The sequence below is a fragment of the Erigeron canadensis genome, chromosome 3 (genome assembly GCF_010389155.1).
Source record: "Erigeron canadensis isolate Cc75 chromosome 3, C_canadensis_v1, whole genome shotgun sequence".
Taxonomy (NCBI): domain Eukaryota; kingdom Viridiplantae; phylum Streptophyta; class Magnoliopsida; order Asterales; family Asteraceae; genus Erigeron; species Erigeron canadensis.
In genome coordinates this window covers 26,767,638-26,780,433 of record NC_057763.1, presented here as the reverse complement: position 1 = coordinate 26,780,433, position 12,796 = coordinate 26,767,638, and the positions used below count along the sequence as shown (strand labels likewise).

Here is a 12,796-nt window from a genome sequence, read left to right as displayed (position 1 = left end):
ATAGTGCTGCTTTTTTGAATGTTGTTTTTTGTTGCACATGAGTATATGACGATCTGTGTACATAACTCATTAATTCTATATTTCAGTTATTTATTCTCCAGGGAATTAATAATATAAATTTGGTTATAAATTATTTTATAAGTGGTTTGAGTAGATTTGATAGAATGTGAATTAAAATTGGGTAAATATGAAATTATTAATAAAAATTGGGTAAATATGATATTAAGGTGTGTTTTTTTGGGTAAATATGAAATTCTCCCGTGAGTGGATCTTAGGTATGTAACTCGTATATGCATCATACTCTATTCAATGTTACCTTTTTGGTTTAGATAAAAATAAGAAATGGTGTTTGGCTGTATGGGTTGACCCGAATCATTTGACACGTGACCTATTCTGACCTGTTTTTCAAAGTTGATATATTAAGCAATCGATGAATAGAACCCAACCATTCTATATTGTAACCTCTATTAATAATCTATTTTTTTTTTGTTAACCCTGAAACTGTCTCGGATTTTATTTACTATTCGTCCCTTTGTCCCCCACTTCAGACTCGAATCTATGATTGACTGGTTTGCCATTGTTTCTCGTTTTAATCTTCAATTAATCAAAATTCATTGAACTATGGAAGTCTTACGGGCTTATTGTAGCATGGTTACTGCTTGTGTGCCTAAAATAAGGTTTCTTTTATGTCTGTTGGTTTGTGGTATCCAATAGTGTAGGTTTTTTATAGTTATTAATATTATGTTTAGATTTAATATGTATCTCACCTGTTTCCAAAAAATTCTGCCGTGTGGCTTTCATTTTAGCTTAACTTTGTTCGGATTTTTTGTTTTATGTATTAGCATGCTAACTATACATGGATGTCTTAACATTTGCAGGAAAATCCTAGAATTATCAAGGTAGATCATGTAGTTTTGAAGATTTCATGATAGCCACTGAACTTGTTGGCAGATTCTGGTAAATGTAGTCCCAATGACACTTCTTAATCGATCTGTCATCCAAAACAACCACCTTCACTGTCATTTTTACCTGCAACATGCCCGTACCTTTGTCGATGCCATAGTTAAATGGGTCCGAGATGCCTACCTTGACTTTGCTGTTGAAAAGGAGAAAAACCTCAAACAAATACTTTCTCTCAAGAACCTAATCATCTCCCAACCTTCTAAAGCCATCCCTCTTTCTACTGCATCCGTTTACAAAACCATATTCGATCTCCCCATCACAGCTACAAATTTCTTCCAAAAGTACCCTTCTGTATTTGAAATCTTCCAACCCTCCAAACCATTTTCCCACCCTCACATTAAACTCACTCCACAAGCTCTAACTGAATGAAGAATCAAAAATTTTGAACTCTTCCAGTTACCGTAAAGACATGGCTCTGAGATTAACAAAACTGTTGATGTTCACACGAGCAAAAAAGCTTCCTTTATATATTATTGATTTGATGCGTTTTGATCTTGGCTTGCCTCATGATTTTATCCTCACACTTCTTTCCGAATTTCCAGAATATTTTCAGATTTGTAATATGGATAATAATTCAACGGGCTCTAATAACTCAACGGATAGTGTTCGGTCTAGAATTGGTCTCGTGGAGAGATAATCTGGCAACCTCAGTGTTGCTGAGAAAAACAATGGAGGAAAGTTATGGTGTTAAAAGGCAAATGCCCGTTAGGTTTCCAATAAATTTACCAAAAGGGTTTGATTTAGAAAAGAAAGTAAGAATTTGGGTACACGAATGGCAGAATCTGCCTTATATATCACCATATGAAGATGCATTCTTCTTGTCACCCAACAGTGATCAAGCCGAGAAATGGACAGTGGCTGTATTACACGAGTTGCTGCATCTTTTTATATCGAAGAAGACAGAGAAGGAAAACTTATTGGCTTTAGGGGATTATTTGGGATTTGGGCCGAGGTTTAAAAAGGCGTTGGTGCACCATCCCGGAATCTTTTATGTTTCGAACAAGATCAGGACACAAACTGTGGTTCTAAGGGAAGCTTATAAAAAGGATCTCTTGACTGAAAGACATATGTTAATGGGAATGAGGTATCGGTATCTGCATCTTTTGAACCAGAGGATGAATGTAAAGAGAAAATATGGACTCCAAGTTAGTTGCAGTAACAAACGGATGGGTTCTTTTATCAAAGGAGCTTAACAAGAAGTTCTAAATGTGACTTTGATACTACTGACTGTGAAACATAGACCTGGAAGTGTAGGTAATATGTGTAAGGGCAACATTGCTGGAATCCTGGATTGATGGATAATCCACAGCTTATATGTAGGAGTTGTAACCCCTTTATTTGTGAATGGGCTGATGTGGGTTATGTTTAGTAATGGTTTATACAGGTAAATCAAAAAGTATTTATAATATGAAACGGGTCAAAGTGGTTGAAAGATGTCCAACATATATTTTTAATGCCTCAATTAACTACTACGATTAATCTGTTCACTTTTCTATTGCTTTTTTGTTTACTTCATTCGTATTTGGAAAGGCTACTAAGATATCAATGCAGTTTAGGAAAGAAAATTGAATTGAGAAGCATGATTATAATTGTTATACTATTACTTTGATATGTGTTTTCCAGATACGACAGATAAAGTTTTTCAAATACTTATTGGAAGGTCCCTGTTCTTATTATACATTCTAGCGGTAGATGTTTCGCAAAAACATCTCGGAGTTAAACTCAGACAATGATAAGAAAGAGGCTGCTGATCAGTCGCTTGAAACTTATCAAGTAACTGGCTATTGTAGTATACCTTCTTCATGGCTATAAATATTATTTACAAAAGTCTTCAATTTCTATTCACAAATTCATTTTGCGATATATGTTTGAAGAGTTAAAAATTAAAACGGATTCATATACTGAGATTATTACTCTGATGCAAAAAGGTGAATCTTTTTTAGAGTTATTACTCTGATGCAAACTGAGATTTTTTTTTTCCCTGTTATGTTCGGTACTAATTATCGAAAAACCTAAGGCTATTGTTGTACCAAAATAGTTTAATCTATTAATTAGGCCAGCAACTGGATCTGAAAGCTCATTCGCATTAAAAATGTCAAGAGTTATGATGTCTGTCATTGTTGTCCTCTGCTTGCTTTCAAGTTTTATCAGCTTTTATAACGCTAGCTAAGTAAAACAGTTAAGGTTTGATCCAAAAAGTGGCTGGCTTAAGATTCTGCACGTGGTTGACATGCACTTAAGCAGTTTACTGATGGCTTGCCACAACAATTTGCACAATGCAATGATCTCAATAACCTCATTGTATTCGGAGCAAATAATATGTTTGGATTTGATGCAACAGATGCTCCAGTTTTGGAAAACCATGGTCAAGAATCCAAATTGTCAAGAGAAAAGATCATGAAACATATCGTTGGAACGAAAGACACATGAACTTGATGTTAATGTTATTGATATTATTGGGGATTACAATCTTGAAGTTCATGAAGTTGACGGAGGAGCTTCATGAACAAAACAATTAAAACATGGAAATGAAACCAAATTGCCAACAATGGACAAGTTCTTTGAAGCCGATGTCCATCTGAGAGTCATACAAAGAAGCCTACTTGCCGTGCTTGAATAGCTTAAAGTATAATCTTTATGCTTAGTATCATTAGCAGTAATAAACAGTTTGCAGAGGTAAGCAGCTTGTGCTAGACTTTTGTATTCAATAGTCATATTTATTGTTATTAGAAAGTACGTATATAATCCACTTCTTTTTAAAGACATATTTTCACTGCATATTGCTCCAATTGACTACATGGTTTTCTATATAGTACGAGTAGTAAATTTTGTGGTTTTGGCTTACAAGGAACATCATAAATAACATAAATTCCTTTATAGGAAGGTTGTTTTATGTTTTCGTTATTCCCTTCAGGACTTTATCTGCGTACATGTACAAGGGGATTTCTTTTTTGGTCTTCATAGTATAAGATTATGCGGGTTTTTTTAAAAAAAAGTATTACCCGCAGCAACACGCGAGGAATTATAACATGTAAACTGTAAAGTGTATAAAAGTGAATAAAAGTGTATAAAATGCCAAAAGAAAAATGTGCAAGATAGAAAGGTGAAAATGAGTAAAATGTTTTAAAAGTAAAAACTTTGATCGGTGGCAACTTGATAAACTCGAAAGATATGAAAAATGTTCTTCAACATTGATATGTTATTTTGTGGACACGAAAACCACCCTCCTTATAATGGTCGAGGTCCTTGTGTATATGGATTGCACGGACAAAATTGTCATAAATTAGGTGGATTAGTTCCACTTGAAGCAAATCCGCCAATATTTTCATAATTATATATCTATGACACAACAGATGAGGTTGAACACAAATTCAACGCATTCAGGTTTGATCCTTTGTAATTCATTATCAAAATTGGAAATGATTTTTTTTTACTTATCATATATTACATACGGCCATAAGAGGCCAGATTTATATATAAGATTTACTTTTTACTTTTTCAATATTTTATATATTGCTTTTATTTAATTAGATTTAATAAATAAGATTTGATAATTTTGATGGAAAGATTTTTTTTTTTGTTTTTTTTTTAATTTTTTTTTTATAAATATAAGTTAAAATATTGCTAAAAAAGTATAGAGATGACACATTGGACAAATCCTATGTGTCAATTTTGTAGCATAGATTTGAATTTGAAGAATGTTTTAGAAAACTCGGTTAACTACTGTTTTAATAATTATATTGATTTTCCGATGCTCAAGGCTTAGCTGCCAAATTATGCCCGTAACAAATTTTGAAAAGCAATGAAACACTATATTAATTAGGTGTTTGGAAATTGGCAGTGCCGGTCCTGGATTTTCCGATGCTCAGGGCTTAGCTGCCAAATTATGCCCGTAACAAATTTTGAAAAGCAATGAAACACTATATTAATTAGGTGTTTGGAAATTGGACCTATCTAAAGTATAAAATTCATTTTCATGTTGATATTTGTTAAGTAAAGATTATAAAGTTAGGATTTAAAGATCTAAAACAAAAGTTAATTTCAAGGTTGAAATGTAATTGAGCTAAGGGTTTGACTCGTCTCATGGATGACATGTTCCGTTTTATAAATATGTAATACGAAGTAATTTTTGTATCATGAATCACAAATGCTAATTTTACATGTAATAAAATGTTAACAAAAGTCTATAGTCTTAAGCAATTACAGTATTAAAACGTTTATTTAATAGACAACTAACCAAAATCAAAAACTACAAATGCAACGTTCAAAGAAAAAAAAAACTACAAATGTAAGATAAACTACCATGTTAATATATGGAGCAATAGTTACAAATGTAAGATAAATGATCAAAACATTTATTTAATAGCCAACTGAGAAAGTTAGAAAGTTGCATGCATAGTTAATGTCTTTATAGTTTAGGGACTCATATTATACTTTTAAATTATTGTAGGGGTTTTATAGAAAAAAATGAAAAAAAAATGTGTTACTGTTCGTCTTCTTCTTCTCTTGTTGACTTCTTCCTCTGCTTCAAAACTCCATTAAAATGTAACTTTAAGTTTCACTTTATTTTATTCTTCATTTCCTATAAAACATTATTTAGTTATACTCAATCATCCAAATTTATATAATAACTACTCAAAACAAGTTCGGAAAAGCTCAGATCTTGTTGCGATGGACCTCAAAATTGTATGCCCCTAAGTTTCTTGTCGCTCAGGGCTGTCGCCCAGACTGCCCATAGCTAGGGTCGGCTCTAGTCTTAATGCCCGTACGATGTATGGTGTTATTGTTGAGTCATGGATTCGTTGAGAGACTCAGTGAGTCTCTTTGTCAGCGAGCGGCTTCATCAGTGATCTCTCAGCGATCAATTATTATCTTCAAGTTAAAGATAAGTTCGATGACTCATTGTCTAGTTTTTGTAAGTTAGAAATTAGCGGGAAAATGAAGATAAGAATATTGGTCCCAAGGACACGTATTGATCAAGAAGAATGAAGACATGTGATCATGTACCAAAATGGTACCTGGGCGTTTCTCTTTCATACCGGATTTGGAAACAAACAAGATGAAAACAGAGAGCCCTGCAGATCTGGGAGATCCACCAATAGATGGTTGACAACCTTGAGGTGTCAACATCTATTAAGTTGTCATGTGATTCTTTCTATTACCCATATAAAGAATCACTTAACCTAGCCGCATTCTTGTTGGTGTGTCCACATGAAACACTTAGTGTGTATTTGTTTTTCTTTCTTTGTAATTGTTAAGTTTTTGGTGTGTCGAAAAACTTAACAAGATTTTCTCTTTTATTTTGTTGTAAAACCAATCATATATTCATCGTTTAATCAATAATACATCCGATTAAACAATCTATGTTCTTTACTTTATATTGTTCAAGTAGTTTACAGTAGTAGTTAATTAAACATAATCTGTGCAAACTCTGGGATCTACAGTTATAATAAAGAAATTCGAATATGCCAGGTTTAAATTATTATTATTATTCTTTTAATATTTGTTTTAAAAAACTGGACACTAGGATTTTGATAATATTTCGCATGTATATGTACAAAGAGATATATCGTAATAGTTTCTTTATAAAAATATTGAATATTAGTATATACTAGATTTTAGACCCATGTCCAACACTGAACACGGGGTTTACGATATTATTAATTATAGATCTTCATACAATTAAGTCATAAAAACTTAGAATTTGAAAATATACGGTTCCTTGCAAGTTGTAGTACAATAAGCACAGGTTCGTAACTATCATTATTAGCTAAGACATATTGATGTAATTGTTTGTCATAAATTCCATAAGGCACATGCTATAATTTCTCTATTATAGAGTTTTTTGAAACCAATTGTACTCATGTGGTGATATTATTATGAAAAATAATTAAGAATTAAAATATAGACATACTTGTGATCCCGTACTTGACAATTAAATATACATATTTGATAATGATGCGGGCCCTTAACACGAACAGGTTTATTCTCAATCACCTATTGTATGATAATTTTGATGGCTAAAAATAAATATAAAGTAAGTATTCACGGATAAAAAGTGTAAATTATTGATGGAAAACAACACATAAGCGGAAGTCAATTTGATGAAATTGAGCGATTTGATTGGTTAATAAGTCATTAGGTTTTGAAATAATTTTTGCAGACAATATTATATATGTACGTAATTCTCTCAAGTCAATGGCTAAAAATAAATATAAACTAATTATTCAGGGATAAAAAGTGTAAATTATTGATGAAAAACAAAAAAATGTAATTAATGAGATTTTTTCTACAAATTAATATAATAACAAATATAATAATATATTTGGATAACGATTATTAGGTTTTTTAATTTATAGTTAATCTTGATGACATAAGCAAGAGTCAATTTAATGAAATTGAACGATTTGATTGGTATATTCATTCTTCAAATGAAGTTGTTTTTTTATATTGAGCGTTTGTTGAATTATTCGTTAGAATTTTGTATAATTTCGTGCAACGCACGGCCCAAAAACTTAGTTTTATAATAATGCTATATCACTCTCTTTCCTATTAAAAAAGAAAAAGAAAAAAAGAAGATATTTTAAACTTCATCAGATGGATTAGAGTTTAACCATAGAAAGTGCACAGACATAGTGATCGACTACAATATAGCTTCAAACAAACTATTTTTTATAGTATATTTGCTTATATATAGAGAGTTTCTTTATCTTGAGAACTTTTTTTTTTGTAAAGACCTTGAAAACTCTTAAAGTATATATCTGTTCATATGTTTTTTTTTTCATTAACATATCAAATGATATAAAGTAGAAGAAACTTTTTTAAGAAACCTTCAAAATAGTCTTTTATGAACTTGTGAATGAATTTGTTCACGTTTACTGTTCACATGTAACAAACGGCTATATATAAGATTTTGAAAAAACATTTCTTTTACAACATATGTTTTTATAACGTTTTACACGTGAATGAACAAAAAAAACATGTGTTCCAATATGAAATTTAGGAGTTCTCACGGTTCTTACAAAAAAATGGGTTCTCAAAATAAGAGTCTCCTATATATATATATATATATAGGGTAACACTCCGGTGAGAACAATCTTAAATTAAGAACGGTGAGAACACTTAAAAAACATCATTCTGATGCATTAAAAGTCCATAAAACTAACATATTCCATAACTAATTATCATCATTTAAGTGTTTAACAACACATTGATTCGTCAAAATTGAAAAAATCGCGTCTTTTGGTGGATGCATCATTTTGAAGAATATGCATCCAAGATGGATACACAAAACAAAAAAACATGATTTTCTTGATTTTGACAGGCCAATGTGTTGCTATACACTTAAATAATGATAATTAGTTATGCACTATGTTAGTTTTGTGGACTTTTAATGCATCAAAATGATGTTTTTTAAGTGTTCTCACTGTTCTTATTTTAAGACTGTTCTTATTTGATTGTCCATATATATATATATATATATATATATATATATATATAGTAAAAAGATAAAATGAGAACCAACAAATTGTCTAGAACTACGAAACTATTTTTTAGTTAAAAATTATAGGGATACTAACCTGAATAAGATTAATTGTTTTTATATATTTTAAAAGTTATCTATATTACTATATTATAAAAAACAGCACTTTATTTTAAAAGTGTTGAAAATATGTAATAATTTTCACTTAACATCTTTTAAAATATTTTCAACTACACTATCCCTTAACATTAATGATTAAATTACACTATCAATCGTTTATCTTTTGAAATATTTTTATATTAACCTTTTACATCAATTTTTTACATCAATTATCTACACCAATCGACGTCTCATCTACCACCAACTGTCGCCCCACCACCACATTATCCCCGCCAAGACCACCGACGCATTAACGTGCTAGTTTTATGATAAGATATAAGACATTTATTATTAAAATATTTTGTTTAGTACATGGAAGGAATGAGGTTAGGAAAAACATTATATGAAATGGAAATAACAAAAACAAATTCTATATAAATGAAACAAATATTTGGGAAGGTTAAAATGGGAATAATAAAATAAATTTAATATAATTAATACAAGTGAGAAATAAATATGGAAAATTTAAAATAATAAATGTTGGTAAAATGATGTCCCTAGGGCATTTATTAGCATTTCCCTTATTTTAATTATCAAATGAATAATAAAACCCCCTAAATCGCTCCCCACCCCTTCTATCACTCCTATGATCAACAAATAACTGTTATTATAAAAATATTCCTTTTTATTTCCATGATGATGAAGCTACGAACAACAGGATTTAATTTCAAAATTATCATACTAAATTTAACAATTACATTTATAAATATTACTTCTAGCACTTTTTCTTGATAATTAGGCTAAAACTTGTAGATAAAAATTATCTAATAAGTTTCATTTAGTTAATCTTTACACAGTGGCTTTACATTTCGGAAATCTACTTTTTCATTAAAACAAGATGGAATTAAATATTAACATGTAAACTAAATATCTTATATTGAATGAATAAAAATTTATCATACACAATAATTATACCTCTTAATTTACTAGTTTACTGTGATCTGACTTATTGATTTCCTTAGTTGTTTACAAGTACAATACAAAATTATAAGATCCCAATATAATGATATATGTAGAACACAGGGGTTCTACAAATGAATACTTATAAATACCTCAAGTCTTTATTCTCTTTATTCTTAGTTAGTCTTATTTACAGTTATTCTCTTTATTCTTAGTTAGTCTTATTTACAGTTATATAGTTTTCCATTCTTCGTAATGTACATCAATTTGACACAAGGGTTCCATAATAGTACACCAACACACAACGTGTCCATATAAGTATACAGAATCCGCAATTACTTCCGATCCTCATATGTAAAGTCCTAATACAGTTGTATGTCACTGAAACACATGACATTTCTTTTACAAACATATGTGTACACCGATACATACATGTGTTTATATCCCATTACCGATTATGATAACTACAAACACATGTGCGCAACACAAAACATAAACATGTGTCTGAATAGTTTTACTAAAAAAAACATGTATACTCATTGCTATAATCATAATGAATTAAAAGATGTCTTAATTCTAAGTGTAGGGTGATTTTTCCTCGCTGCCTCCTGTTTTGATACTTTTGTCTTCCTTGCCTCCTCTTGACCTTGCTCCATCAAACTGTTGTTGACATCGCTAACAATCCTTTTAGGCCTTAGGTGACTTTCTTACAATTTATTCAATGCCAACCATCATATTCTTATCCTTCAGAACTCCCCCAAGTTGTTTTCTTTTACTTTCGCTTCCCATATGTTCATCATTGATCCGCTTTCTTTCCTTTTAAGCCTTTTGCCTCTTTTTTGTTGGAATGATTAGCCTTGTTCCCGTTTAATTCCTGCATTATATCTTCACCCAGTCGTAATTTTCGTGTATCTGTTCACATTGCCACACGTGAAGAATAAAAAAGTTCTTAAATATCCTAAAAATGTGGCCATGTGCATATACAACATATCAAAGGCAAATAAATAAATATGACATTCCAGTATATGAGGATACATTTGTAGAAACCCAGTTGTTTAGTCTAACACAAAACGAACATGATAAACGTCATTGTCACAACACAAATACTTATTCGACAACCCAATACAAATATTAAAATCGCAGCCTCATACGTAATTAGTCACAACACATTTGTACTACTTTAGAAGAAGTCATCCGACTCACATACAAGATAAAGCAGCGAATTTGTTCAAACACAGGTGCACATGATCTAAACATGTGTTAAGTTGCACAAAATTAAAAAAATCTTCGTGTGTCTAACCCATTATCACCATCTTACTACATATAAAAATAAGACCATTAATATGACATCCAACCAAAATACTAGCAAGCTACTAGCCTACTAAAAATAAGACCATTAATATGACCTCCAACCATAGTACTAGCAAGCTAATAAAACCACCATTGTTTTAACTCCATCAATATATCATTCCAGTAAGTATTTTACGATTCTAAAGATAATTTTTTCAGTTTAGATACATGATAACAAATGAATGAATTTCATTTTAGTTTAGGAAAACAAAAGCAAACCATATTAAATTCCATTGAAATTTCTTTTGGTTCCCATCCATATGAGACTACATGAGCGGTATGAAACTAACACATTTGTTTATTCTACCACACAAGACTCATATATCCAAACTAATGTCAACTGTTAACTACATTTACACTAATTATTCAATAGCTTAGAAAAAACACATAAAACCCCAAACAAGGTAATCTTGTATTTATCATACACACTCCTGAAATTTCATATGTTTTTGATTTTTAAACCCATATTTTGAATTTTTTTATGTCAAACACATGTGACCATAAATCAAATAGAGCTTACAGTAACAACTAAATATGCCCTAATTACCCAAAAAAAAAAAACTTTATTCAACAGTAAATACATAGTGTTTCAGGAGTACCTTGATTAACATTATGAACCGTCGTTTCATAGTGAACCGTCGTTTCTTTTTTGTTGGTCAAATTGCTAAATGATTTCAACATTATTATTTTGTCACTCCTGCGATTTGTTCCTACCAATGGAAAAAGAAAAAAAAATGAAACCCATGAATCAAACTTACTATTAAAAACACATGAATCGAAACATGATTAAACTAGCCATCATATGAATCGAACACATATAAAACCATATGATGAATTGAACACATGATTCGAAGGTTAAAAAAAACCTCTTTACTCCTCATCGTATGCTAATTCTATATCTATACTTGAAATATTCTCGTAGTAGATACCTGATTCTTAAATGAAAACACAAACACGAAGGATTTTTAGCTTCATAGAAGTTTTAATTTGGGGATTTGATTGAATTTTCATAGAAGTTTTTGAGTTATTCAAGGAGTATTTGGGGGCAGATCACCGATAATGCCCTTTACATATGTTCCAGTATTTAATTTTTATTAGTATTTACTATGGGCTATATTGGATAAATATTTTAACTTAATGGGTATATATGGACTTCTTAAATTGGACACGGGCGGGTATTTAATTAACCCTCAAAATTGTTCATCAGCTCTAACGGATCCAAGCGGGTAAATGTGCGGGTCTGAACGGGTCTATATTTGCAACAACTCCAACAAGCATTATTCACGAATTCTATAAACCTGTAATTTGCTTTGTCATTTCTTAGAGCTTTAGGTCGCGTTTGGTTCGTAGATTCTGATATAATTTGATGGAATTGGAATTGAATTCCATTCCTTAGTGCGTTTGGTTGCTCAATGATGAAGGAATATCATTACGTGGAATGTCAACATTCCCTCATTTGATGGAATCTCCATTCCATGAGGATGGGGGAAGGAATCTCATTCCGTCTCTCCCTTAAATCTTCAAAAAATGAAAAACATTCCATCAAATTCCATTCCATCGGATTCCAATTCCTTCAACTGATTCAATTCCATCCAAAAATATTCCGTGAACCAAACGCGCCCTAAATCTCTCCATCTTCATCCTTGAGCCCTCCAATCTCGCCATCTTTTCACAAGAATCAAAAAAACGATCTCATCAAAGTCAACATCAAAGTTGACCAGCACCCGACCCGTACCCAACCCGCTTTGACCCGCACCCGTTTGACCCGCTTGGACCCGCACCCGTTTTGACCCGTTATCCAAACCCGCCCGCCCGTTATTCAACCATTGATTTACATATATGAATGGATCAGATTAGTTCTCGCAGTTCTCAACCTTTTTTTGGTTCTCATAATAACTGCTCTCTCTCTATATATATATATATATATATATATATGGGTAA

At 31.3% G+C, this 12,796-nt stretch overlaps 1 long non-coding RNA gene and 1 pseudogene across 2 annotated transcripts; one reads left to right on the top strand and one right to left on the bottom strand.

Annotated features, from left to right (window-relative positions):
- Positions 1-888: 888 nt before the first annotated feature.
- Positions 889-2,430, top strand: LOC122594506 (annotated as a pseudogene).
- Positions 2,431-9,860: 7,430 nt separating this feature from the next.
- LOC122594335 lies at positions 9,861-11,829 on the bottom strand. 2 transcript variants are annotated; one of them, XR_006322965.1, is made up of 3 exons: positions 11,785-11,829; positions 11,455-11,565; positions 9,861-10,417 (listed from the first exon to the last, which is right to left on the bottom strand). It is a non-coding gene; the product is annotated as an uncharacterized LOC122594335 (long non-coding RNA). The 2 variants fall into 2 exon arrangements; XR_006322966.1 differs by having other exon boundaries at positions 11,722-11,823.
- Positions 11,830-12,796: the final 967 nt, after the last annotated feature.